Genomic DNA, 12,017 nt, shown 5'->3' with positions numbered 1-12,017 from the left:
GGCGGCCCGTCTATAAGGGGTGCAGGGGCGCCGCCCTCTTAACCCATGCTCCCGGCCCGTAATCTACATGCAGGGTCCCGGACACATGGATTCAATCCTTTTTTTTAAGCACGTGATTAGAGCCTGGAGGCTCCAATTGGCTTAAAAAAAGAGTGGGCTAGGGTGTAGAGCACTGCACCCTGAGCCTACCCAGTTGCATCACAAAAGCAAATTAATATTCACAATTGTCTTACTGATTCTCCTCCCAGCCAATCAGGAAGAAGGTCCTAATACCCGATTGACCAGGGCCCACTTCCTGTTTTGCCTGAAGGAGAAGCGAAGGCCCCCAGAGTTTGTACTTCAGCAACGGCTCACTCAAAGCCACACCCAGCACTCCCTGGCTCGGACAGTGGAGAGAGGAGGAGGGGAGATCAGCGTGTCATCCCAGCCAGGACTCATCATCTAAGGCAAGGAGGCCTCAGATAGATCTGTCCCTCTCCCGTTGGGGGGGTGGGATGGGGGAGGGTCTACCGCTCCCCTGCCGGGGGGGTGCCATTGGTTCCCCCCCCTCAAAATATTGAGCACCACCCGCCACTGCTTTCTAGTAATACACACCAAACTGAGCATGCGCAGCCTGACTTCATAGACTCTGTGTTATCAGGAAATTATTAGGGGACAGTGGAAGGAGGGGAGGATCAGAGAAAACAGGACCAAACAGCCTTTTTACACAATGCAGAAGATTAACCCCTTAGGTACCACAGTGAGTATAACACGCATGCTTTACTGCATATACACACTGATTTTACTGTTGTGGGTTTAGTAACACTTTAATTAAGAAAAGATTTTATGTTATATCCAGGCTCCTTCAGAAAAAAAAAATCCAAATACTGTAGCTACTGGCTTTTAATATTAGGACATTTACCTGTTCAGGGATCCAGCAGTGTCTTCACTTAAGCCATTTTTTTAATCGGCTATCGGGTGCTGCCGCCGCCAACTCCACTATAGGAAACCGGCACACAGCCGGTTCCCTAATGCACATGCGCGAATCACGTGAATGGTCCGGCTGTGGGGAAAGGAGGAGGGGGCCAAACTTCTGATAGAGTTTGTCGTGTTCAAGAAATGTCAATGCAATCCATGTGTGAAAGACCATGTAAGATGTTTTTACAGCACCAAATTCATATCGGAGAAGGATATTGGGGAACTGGAGAAAGTGCAGAGAAGGGCAACCAAACTGATAAGAGGCATTGAGGAGCTCAGCTATGAGGAAAGATTAGAGGAAATTAATTTCTTCACTCTTAAAAAGAGGAGATTAAGGGGGGGATATGATCCACATGTACAAATATATAAGGGGTCCGTATAGTGAACTTGGTGTTGAGTTATTCACTTTACGGTCAACACAAAGGACAAGGGGGCACTCTTTATGTCTAGAGGAAAAAAGATTTAGGGGTAGATTCACAAATACTTACAACGGGCGTATCAGTAGATACGCCGTCGTAAGTCCGAATCCGCGCCGTCGCAACTTTAAGCGTATGCTCAAACTGAGATACGCTTAAATGTTGCTAAGATACGGCCGGCGTAAGCCTCCTACGCCGTCGTATCTTAACTGTATATTTCCGCTGGCCGCTAGGGGCGTGTACGCTGATTTACGCCTAGAATATGTAAATCAGCTACATACGCCTATTTACGAACGTACGCCCAGCCGTCGCAGTAAAGATAGGCCATTTACGTAAGGGGTTTTCAGGCGTAAAGATAAACCACCAAAAAGATGGCGCAGCCAATGTTAAGTATGGACGTCGGAACGCATCAAATTTTTCAAATTTTACGTCGTTTGCGTAACTCGTCCGTGAATGGGGCTGGCCGTAAATTAACGTTCACGTCGAAAGCATGATGATTTGCCGACGTCATTTGGAACATGCGCACTGGGATACGTCCACGGACGGCGCATGCGCCATTCGATCAAAATGTCATTTACGTGGGGTCACAGTTAATATACATAAAACACGCCCACAGCTTCAACATTTGAATTAGGCTGGCTTACGCCGACCCTAATACGCTACGCCGCCGTAACTTCGGCGGCAAAATCTTTGAAAATACCATACTCGCCTCTCAAAGTTACGGCGGCATAGCGTATAGGAGATACGATACGCCCGCCTAAAGGTACGTGAATCTACCCCAGAATCTCTAAATACGGGAAGGTTTCTTCACAGTAAGAGCTGTGAAAATGTGGAATAGACTTCCTCCAGAGGTGGTTCTGGCCAGCTCAGTAGAGATTGCTTTAAAAAAAAGCCTGGATTCTTTCTTAAATGTACAAAATATAAATGCATACTGACATTTAGGGGTTAAGTTGATCCAGGGAATATCCAATTGCCTCTTGGGGTAGGAATTTTTCTCCTTCTGTAGCAAATTGGATCATGCTTTACTGGGATTTTTTGCCTTCCCCCTGGATCAACGGTGGGTATAAGATTGTGTATATGGGATTATATTTTAGGATTTATTTTTCCTTTTTATTGGTTAAACTAGATGGACTTGTGTCTTTTTTCAACCAGACTAACTATGTAACTACATAACACCATTCTATACAATGGGCACTCCATAAACTTTTCTATTATCTTTTGATAAATGTTTGTCTTGGTATGATGGCATGTAAATACAATTCATTAAACACTGTTGGGAATGTATACTTAATTAATGAAGCCTTCAATCTTGCCAGAGATTACGGACAAGCTAATGGAGAATTTCCTGTGATTGTCAAATAATTTGTTTTGACTTGCCATTGGCAAATTCTTTATTTACCCGATGGATTATCAATAAATGTATTATCTTTATGAATTGATCTCCATAGATACGCAGTTCTTCATGACTGGCAAGGCTGAATGCATATTTTGCAGTGACCGTGCACTGACTTCACTATGGGCCTAAATGTGTGAAGGGAAATATGCCTGTGACAAACCCAACTGGGACAGAGGATTTTAAAGGGGACTAGGAGCAAGCTTCTTACCCACTAATTATGGCCCATGGAGAAACTAGATTATTCTTTACATGAGGCTTGGATTAATTCTCTGTATAAGGACAATAAGGCTGGGTTCACATATATGCGTCGTGATTGATAATGGATCTACATCGGGGGACATTGTTTTTTTTGTTTTGTTTTTAATAAAGGAATTGACACTTTTTTGGTGAATGTGTAGGGGTACTATATACCCCAAACTTATTCACATGGCGGGGGGTCCGATATCCCCCTGCCTACTGACCGACCCTTTCCTGACCTGCCAGGCTGCATGCTCGGATAAGGGTCTGGTATGGATTTTGGAAGGGATCACACGCCATTTTCTTTGGCGTGAGGTTCCCCTAAAATCCATAATTTGCATATAAGCCTTAGAAATGGGGACTTTTGATTTTTCAAGTTCTGGTCCTATAGACTTCAATGTAGTTTGCTCATTTTGTCTGTTTCTTAGCTATGTTCATTATATTCCTGTTTACAGTTTGCATTGTTAGGGTAATGTGATTAAGTTCTACCTGATCTTCTGTGCTATAAATTCTGTGTGAGTTTTCAATAAAGTGAAATCCAGTTTGCATCTAAATTAGTGTCGCCTAGTCTTGGGTGCTCAGCTACAATACCCAGTTCCTGGGTCCAGACTGGAGGAAGCTATATCTTGACGGAGGCGCCCAAGCTGGGTGCTGGATGCTTCCATCACAAAACCAAAATATTAGTTTCAAGTTTTGGACAGAGGGGTGATGGAATAGTATTTGTGTTGGGTTTTCATTTCTGTTTGTGTCCTTGTTTAGTATATGTTCCTTTACTTACTGAACCGTTGACATTAAACAAGATGTGAGTGTAGCACTACTCTCATAAGAGCTGCTGGTTGTTTGTTCCTTACTTGACCTCCTCAAGAGCCTCAGCCCTTCTTAAACACTAGGTTGAATGTATAAACATGCAATAGCACAGCAAATACATTTAAATAGCAATTGGCACTCAGCAGTAGTACCTTGTAAAAAGAAGCAGGCACTAGGCAAGCTAGTAAAAGCAAACATGGTATATTGTCACTAAACAAAGCAAGTATTAAATTGAATCAACAATGGTAATAACACTTTTTAGAATACAAAATGATACGTGGCAAGGACCAAGCTTAAGATAATGTTTGGTGTCCAGATCACCATAAGCAGTAGCAAGGCCACATTAGGTGCAGCAGTAAACAGTAATAAAACTTAAGCTAGCAAATACAGGAATTATATTGCCATAGTGCATTATCAACAGTTATAGTAGGCCTAGACTGACTGGTATTCACTGAAAGTGAGAAATGGTAGAAAGGGGAACACAAAGGGACTTGTAGGATGATTAAACACAAGGGGCAGTCTTTTAAACTATTCTTCTGCTGGCTATCATTGGAGCCCTTTAGGAAGCGTTGGTGCACTTATCTGTCATCCTAACCAACCAGCATACTATATAGGGTGTTAAAGGGTCACTAAAGGAATTTTTTTTTTGTTTTTAAATAACAAACATGTCATACTAACCTCCATGTCTTCTGGGGTCCCTTGGCGGCTGTCTCTGGTCCTCCCCGCAATTAGTCACCACAGTCATGCGAGAGCTCGCATGGTGGTCACTAATTGCGTATACGCTCCCGTGATACAGCGAGCGGCCATAGCTGCTCACTGTATCACTCGGCCCCGCCCCTCGGCGTGCCTCATCACTGGATGTGATTGACAGCAGCGCCAGCCAATGGCTGCGCTGCTCTCAATCCATCCGTTCTAGCCAATCAGTGGCCAGGCTGAGCGGCGAAGAGGATATCGGACCGCGCGGGACTTTCGAGGGGTCAGGTAAGTATAACGGGGGCTCGGCAGCATCAGATGTTTTTTCACCTTAATGCATAGATTACTCCTTTAATAGTGCAAAGTATATGGCACAGACGTAGTGTATAACTGCGGATTAGACAAAGCACAGGAGCAGTGTGGATGTGATATATTTAATGTCTTGCTCCAATGACTTAGTTCCTGCTAATAGTTTGAATGACAGGCAATGAGACCCCTCACCAGTCTCTGTAATGTGGCTGTGAGCTTTGCTTGAAAAAACTCTCTCCCTTGGAAATGCCTCTGAAATCCAGTGGTGAAAAGCAGCAGGTGAGCACACATTCTGGTCCCTCTACAGCAGGGGTGTCCAAGCTTTTTTCAGGGCCAGATTTGATGAAGTGAACATGCGTGAGGGCCGACCATTTTTGCCTGACATTCTTTGAACTATTAAAATTTGCTCTAAGTGTGTTTGTCCGAGCACTAATACACAGCCCAATAAGAATTCTCCTGCCTTTGTGGCTGTGTGGTGAAGAGTTGAGCTTGGGCGTGTTATTTGTATCTATCTGTAGATATAGATATCTATATAGATATATATCTTTTGTGGCCCCAATGAATCCCCGAGCGCCACTCAAGACTAAGGATGAGCTCGGGAGTGTTATTTTATGTATACCTTATTTATCGGTGTATAACACGCACCTTCACTTTAAGAGGGAAGTTTCAGGGGGAAAAAACAATTTTAAATTAAGAACTGTGAAGAAAAATAAGGGTCAGTCCCCATCAATGCAGGCTCCCCATTGCCATGAATGCAGCCTCACTATTGCCATCAGTGCAACCTGATCCATGCCCATTTGCAGCCTCGGAGGGGACAGGGAGGAGGCGGGACGAGCGCTAACAGATTACATGCAGGAGAATCTCCTGTTTTCTCAGCGGCGTCTTTTAATAGCAAGTCCTACATTCTATGATAGACAGAACAGTCTTCCAATGACAGCCCAGGAGACAGAACTTCCTAGTACAGATGCCGCTGAGTAAACACTTGTTATGCCCCCTCCCTGTCCCCTCTGAGGTAGCGCTGATAAATGCAGTATGTTAGCCGGATTCAGGTAGACTTACGACGGCGTATCAGTAGATACGCCGTCGTAAGTCCGAATGCGCGCCGTCGTATATTTAAGCATATTCTGGAAACCACATACGCTTAAATTTGGCTAAGATACGACCGGCGTAAGTCTTCTACGCCGTCGTATCTTATGTGCATATTTACACTGGCCGCTAGGGGCGTGTACGTGGATTTACGTGTCAAATATGTAAATGAGCAAGATACGCCGATTCACAAACGTACGTACGCCCGTCACAGTAAGATACGACGTTTACGTAAGACATACGCCGATGTAAAGATAAACCACCAAAAAGATGGTGCAGCCCATGCAAGGTATGGACGACGGAACAGCCGTTGTATTTTACGTCGTTTGCGTAAGCGTACGTGAATGGGGCTGGGCGTAGGTTACGTTCACGTCGAAAGCATTGAGCCGACGTCATGACGTAAGGAGTTTTTGCGACGTGATTCTGAGCATGCGTGCGCATGCGCCATACGAACGGCCCTCATTTACATGGGGTCACGGGTAATTTAAATGTAGCCCGCCCACTGCATGCCTACTTTGAATTAGGCGGGGTTACGCCGGGCCATTTGCGCTACGCCGACGTAACTTAGGAGGCAAGTGCTTTGTGAATACAGTACTTGCCTTACTATGTTATGTCGGCGTAGTGCAAATGGGATGCGTTACGCCGACTCAAACATACGCCGCTCTACCTGAATCTGGCTATGTATCTTTAGTAGCCCGGGGGCCGCAAAAGATATATATATCCAAATTATCAGGGGGGCCACATTAAACCGGAACAAGGGCCGCATTCGGCCCGCGGGCCGGACTTTGGATATGCCTGCTCTACAGCAATGGTACAGTGCTATCACAGTGGTAGGTGATGTACAGCAAAGGCATCTCTCTCTTCCTGGGCCTCCACCTGATTCCCGTCCTCCCTAGGACTCGGCCTTGCTACAGTCTGTCAGGACCTGAAGATGTTCGCTTCCCAAGTCTGTGGCGCCAAAAGAGCAAAGTTATTCTGGGCAGTTCAGTAAAAGTTGTCTCGCCACTCCCTCTGCTCCTCAGTGCCTCCTGGGAACTGTAGTGTACATAGACTGTAAGCTCTAATGAGCAGGGACCTCTGACTCCTACTGTATTAAAATGTATTGTATTTGTACTGTCTACCCTCAAGTTGTAAAGCACTTGGTAAACTGTCGGCACTATATAAATTCTGTATAATAATAATAAAAATAATAATAGTCCACTGGTCCCATTGTATGGCTGCAGTCTCAAACTACCACAATTCATGCTCTTCCATAAAATTTATGAATTACAAGTTTATTGATAGTTGGCAGTGGGTTCCATGACATTGGTAAATTACGAATCTACTGTTAGTTGACAATGGGTTCCATGACATTGGTATATTATGAGTCTACTGATAGTTGGCAGTGGGTTCCATGACATTGATAAATGACTAGTCTGCAGATAGAGGGCAGTGGGTTCCAGGACATTGAGGCTGCATTCACACCTGAACGCGGCGTATTGTACCGTGATTTGCCGCGACAAATTGAGGTGTTTTATCCCACGTTTTGCCGCGACAAAACGCGTCGTTTTTTAGCCTAAAATATGCCGGAGGGGTGATTTAACATTGTCGGCTATGCCGAACGCCTAAGCCGCCTGAAAAAAAGGGTCCGGGACTTGTTTTGAGCTTCAGGCGTACGGCGTTTGTGGACCATCTCCATAGCCGACAATGTTAAATCACCCCTCCAGTGTATTTCAGGCTGCAATAGCGTCAGGCGTAAAAACGCCTAGGTGTGAATGGAGCCTTATAAATGACTAGTCTGCAGATAGAGGGCAGTGGGTTCCATGACATTGATAAATGACTAGTCTGCAGATAGAGGGCAGTGGGTTCCATGACATTGATAAATGACTAGTCTGCAGATAGAGGGCAGTGGGTTCCATGACATTGGTAAATTACCATTCTACTGATAGATGGAAGTGGGTTCCATGACATTGGTACATTACCATTCTACTGACAGATGGAAGTGGATTCCATGACATTGGTAAATTACTAGTCTGCAGATAGGTCGCAACGGGTTCCATGACATTGGTAAATATGGCAGAATCAGTCTTTTGGAACATGGTGGCCTTACATAACAGTCTCTGGATACATTGCAGTTTCTCTATGAACATGGCAGCCTTACCTGTATGGAAATCTCTCTAGTAATGGACAAGTCTTGGCAAGCTCACATTGCTTTCTCCCAGAACAAATTACAATGGCCCTTGTAGCAACATAGCAAACCCATTTAGCAGACTCTGGTAACATGGCAGTAGTCCTTTAGGTTTGTGCCATAAAAACCTCACGTGTCTAAAGTTGCATCAGGCTCTTATAGCAGTCTCTTATTTCTGGTGTAGCGCTACCCCCGAAGGAGCCGCTGATTTGTTGTTGGGATCGGCATATTAAGTTACCTTGATGTGGCCCAGAGGTGCAGTTGTAGAAACAAAGTAGTGAGCGAAGGTCCAGACAGTGAATAAAAGTTTTCCAGTGCTTTATTTCCAGGCCAACATGGCCAACATCAACTAGGAAGGAAAGGTTGATGAAGAGAAAGGGAGAACCTTGCAGTATCAGGCCTGGATATGAACCGAGCAGTCCTGCTCTCAGTAGTATCAAATTGTAATTCGTCGCCACTCTAGACAGAGTGGGTGAAGTGCACCCGGACAGACCCCTATCGTAAGCCTGGCAGCCGAGGTGTCACTTTGGATTTCTGGGAGGAACAGATCTCTCTCACAGACCTGGCTCTAGGGCCTCTGCCACAGGCCAATTACTTTAAGTGAGCTAAATCGATGAATGGAGCGAATCCTCCCAGTAGATTTTTGCATAGGTCACCAGATGACAGCAATGCGTACCTGTCAGCATTCCGGTCACCAGATCCCTGATTGGTTCGTTCAAGCCCTGTTGGACAACCTGCCATCCGGGTTCCCCTCAAGCCGACACCCTAATCGAACGGCACCCAGCCTGTGATCCTCTCAATAGAACTGAGGACCCAGTAAGTCACTGGAGTCCCCTTTTACCTCCGGATGAGGTTCGGTGTAGCCTGCAATTTTGGCCAGATGGGCCACATCAGAGGGGTCCATGGATGCGCGCACCCTGAAGGTGGATGCTGCACCTGGAACTGGGACCCCGCAAAGATTTTTGAGCACATGACACCTGTCACAGATATACTCTCCCCCAGCATGCCCCGCGAGGGAAAAACTCCTCTGATTGGCTGCTGGGGAAAAACTTGCTCTGCCAGAACCCCTCTGGTGCCAACTGCTGGCCAGGGATGGCACCACATCCCTGGAGTACAGACTGACCCAGTGGACATTTCTGGAATGACAGAAAGTCCCAATTTAGTAAATTGTGAATGGGAGCAAACTAACTCTCCCATTCCCCACTAACTTTAGCGTAGTGCCCATACTGAAAGTAAGGGGGCACTACACTGGTAACATGACAGTTCTCTCTGTATAACTGCACTCTTATATTACAGTAGCACTCTCATATAACACAGCAGTACTCTGATTGTACAATAGAACTCTTTGGTAACACAGAAGCACTCTGATGGTACACTATCAATCTCTTGTAACACAATGGTGTTCTCTGCTAACACTTTAGATCTTACTGGTGGCAACTGAAGCTATTTCTAGAATTGAAATAGAGAATGTTTAGAATAACCTCTGATAAGGACACTTTTCACCCTAATGCATTTATCATGGAGAATACCTTTAATAGGATTATGGAGGGTTGTGTACACAGAGATATCCCGGTATAAATACAGCACAAGAGAAATTCCACCCTTCAACCATTCAGCTAAATGACAAACAATCGATAGAAATGAAACCTCTTGGAGCTACCGGTAATTCCATTGTCAATATTTGCATATTGAATTTGTAGGTATTTGCTAATCTTTTGTATAGTTTAGATTATGCAAGTAAGTAAATAACGTATCAGTAGATTTAAAAGCATATTGGAACTATTTCACTGCATCTGATCTAAATGACTCTATACTAGGCTTATAGGTTTAATATATGCACTATAGAAACAGTGCAATAAGAATAACCACCCTTCACCCATCCAGCTAATTGACAATTGTGTTATATTTGTAGGTTAGCAAGACTTTTGTGAAAGACATGTACAGTACTGTATCTGCTATTTTGTATAAAATATACATCCTTATAGATATCTATGGGTATATCTGTAAGGCGAACTTGAGAAAGGGCGGGGACGCCAAAACAGTCGTTCAGTTATTCCATGTGTTAAGTAGAGATGACACGAGTTTGGTCTGAATTTAGGTTTGGACTGAACTCAGAAGCAAGCTGAGTGTCATTATGTGTTGGGGAGAAGGGTAAGTAGTGGGCAACAACATACACTATGGGGTAGAGAGAAGATACGACGGCGTATCTCCCGATACGCCGTTGTATATCTCTGAGTGTGCGGGGTCGTATCTATGTGCCTGATTCATAGAATCAGTTACGCATAGATTTCCCTAAGATCCGACCGGCGTAAGTGTCTTACACCGTTGTATCTTAGGCTGCATATTTACGCTGGTCGCTAGGTGGCGCTTCCGTATATTTATGCGAGGAATATGCAAATGAGCTAGATACGCCAATTCAGAAACGTACGTCTGGCCGGCGCATTTTTTTACGTCGTTTACGCTAGGCTTTTTTCGGCATATAGTTACCCCTGCTATATGAGGCATATCCTATGTTAAGTATGGCCGTCGTTCCCGCGTCGAGTTTTGAAAATTTTATGTAGTTTGCGTAAGTCGTTCGCGAATAGGGCTGGACGGAATTTACGTTTACGTCGAAACAATGACGATTTGCGGCGGAATTTCGAGCATGCGCACTGGGATTTTTTCACAAACGTCAAATACGCGGGGGCACAGTTAATATACATAAAACACACTCACATTATCCACATTTGAATTAGGCGGGCTTACGCCGACACAGATGCCGATATCGGCATACAGAAGGGTACTGAGGAGCATGGAGGGGGACCGGAGCACAGAGGGGTACCGAGGTGCTCGGAGGGGGGACCAGAGCATGGCGGGGGACCGAGGAGCATGGAGGGGGACCGGAGCACACAGGGGGACTAAGGAGCATGGAGGGGAATCGGAGCACAGAGGGGGACCAGAGCACAGAGGGGGACCAAGAAGCATGGTTTAGGACTGGAGCACCGCGGGGGACCAAGGAGCATGAAAGGGGACCGGAAAACGGAGGGTGATCGCCAAAAATGGGGTTGTTCCAATACCAATACTAGTATCAGTATCGGTGCCGATACCGAGCATTTGCCCGAGTACTTGTACTCAGAGCGAATGCTCCAATGCTCCTAATCCAATACCTGGACAGTCAGGGGTGATCGGTGCGGTGCTGGGGAGGAGTTACAATCACCGATCTCCCTGTATAGATTTCAATCACCTGAAAGCCGCAGGAGGGAGAGGAGGAAAAGCGTCTGTCAGCAGCTTTATTGAAATGTATACAGGGAGATCGGTGCTTGTAACTCCTCCCCAGTGCTTCACTGATCATATGTTCAAAACAAACCGTGTTCATCTCATCACCCACTTCTTTTCCCCAGTACATATTAATATTTTTCTCACTAACCACTGTATGTCTTGCCAGTTTCTCATGAAATGGTCATTGTACCTTCTTTAGACCAGTGTTTCTCAATCAGGGTGCCACCTGGGTTTCCCAGTTTGCCGCTAGCACAGAACCCAGTTTGCCCTGGTTTAGCATCATGAGTTGCCATGGTGCAGGTGGGCCAGCTGCCAGCACTAAAACAACATGTGTCAGGACAAACAGCATCATTGGCCACTATGGGGATGGAGGTCAGCTCACTAGGACCATGGCAATTTATGACTTTGATACAGGGCCTCCTGCACCCTCCAACCTTTTTTACTGTACTGGAGTCAAATGTTTAGGCTCTGATGTGAAGAGCGGACTGTGTGATTGAAAGGCTCTATTCTGGATGGGATTGGGGGCTCTGTGATAGGGGACTGTGTGTTGATGGGACTCTGATGTGGTTGGGAGGAACTGATGTAAAGGAGGAGTGAAAAAAATTGGCAGCACAAAATTTATCTTAAATTGAGTCCAAATGATTCTTTATTGAAGAACGATCATATCATAAACAGAAGAGTACAACATTTG

The sequence above is a fragment of the Rana temporaria genome, chromosome 8 (assembly GCF_905171775.1).
Source record: "Rana temporaria chromosome 8, aRanTem1.1, whole genome shotgun sequence".
Lineage (NCBI taxonomy): Eukaryota > Metazoa > Chordata > Amphibia > Anura > Ranidae > Rana > Rana temporaria.
Note: the sequence above shows the minus strand (reverse complement) of the source record.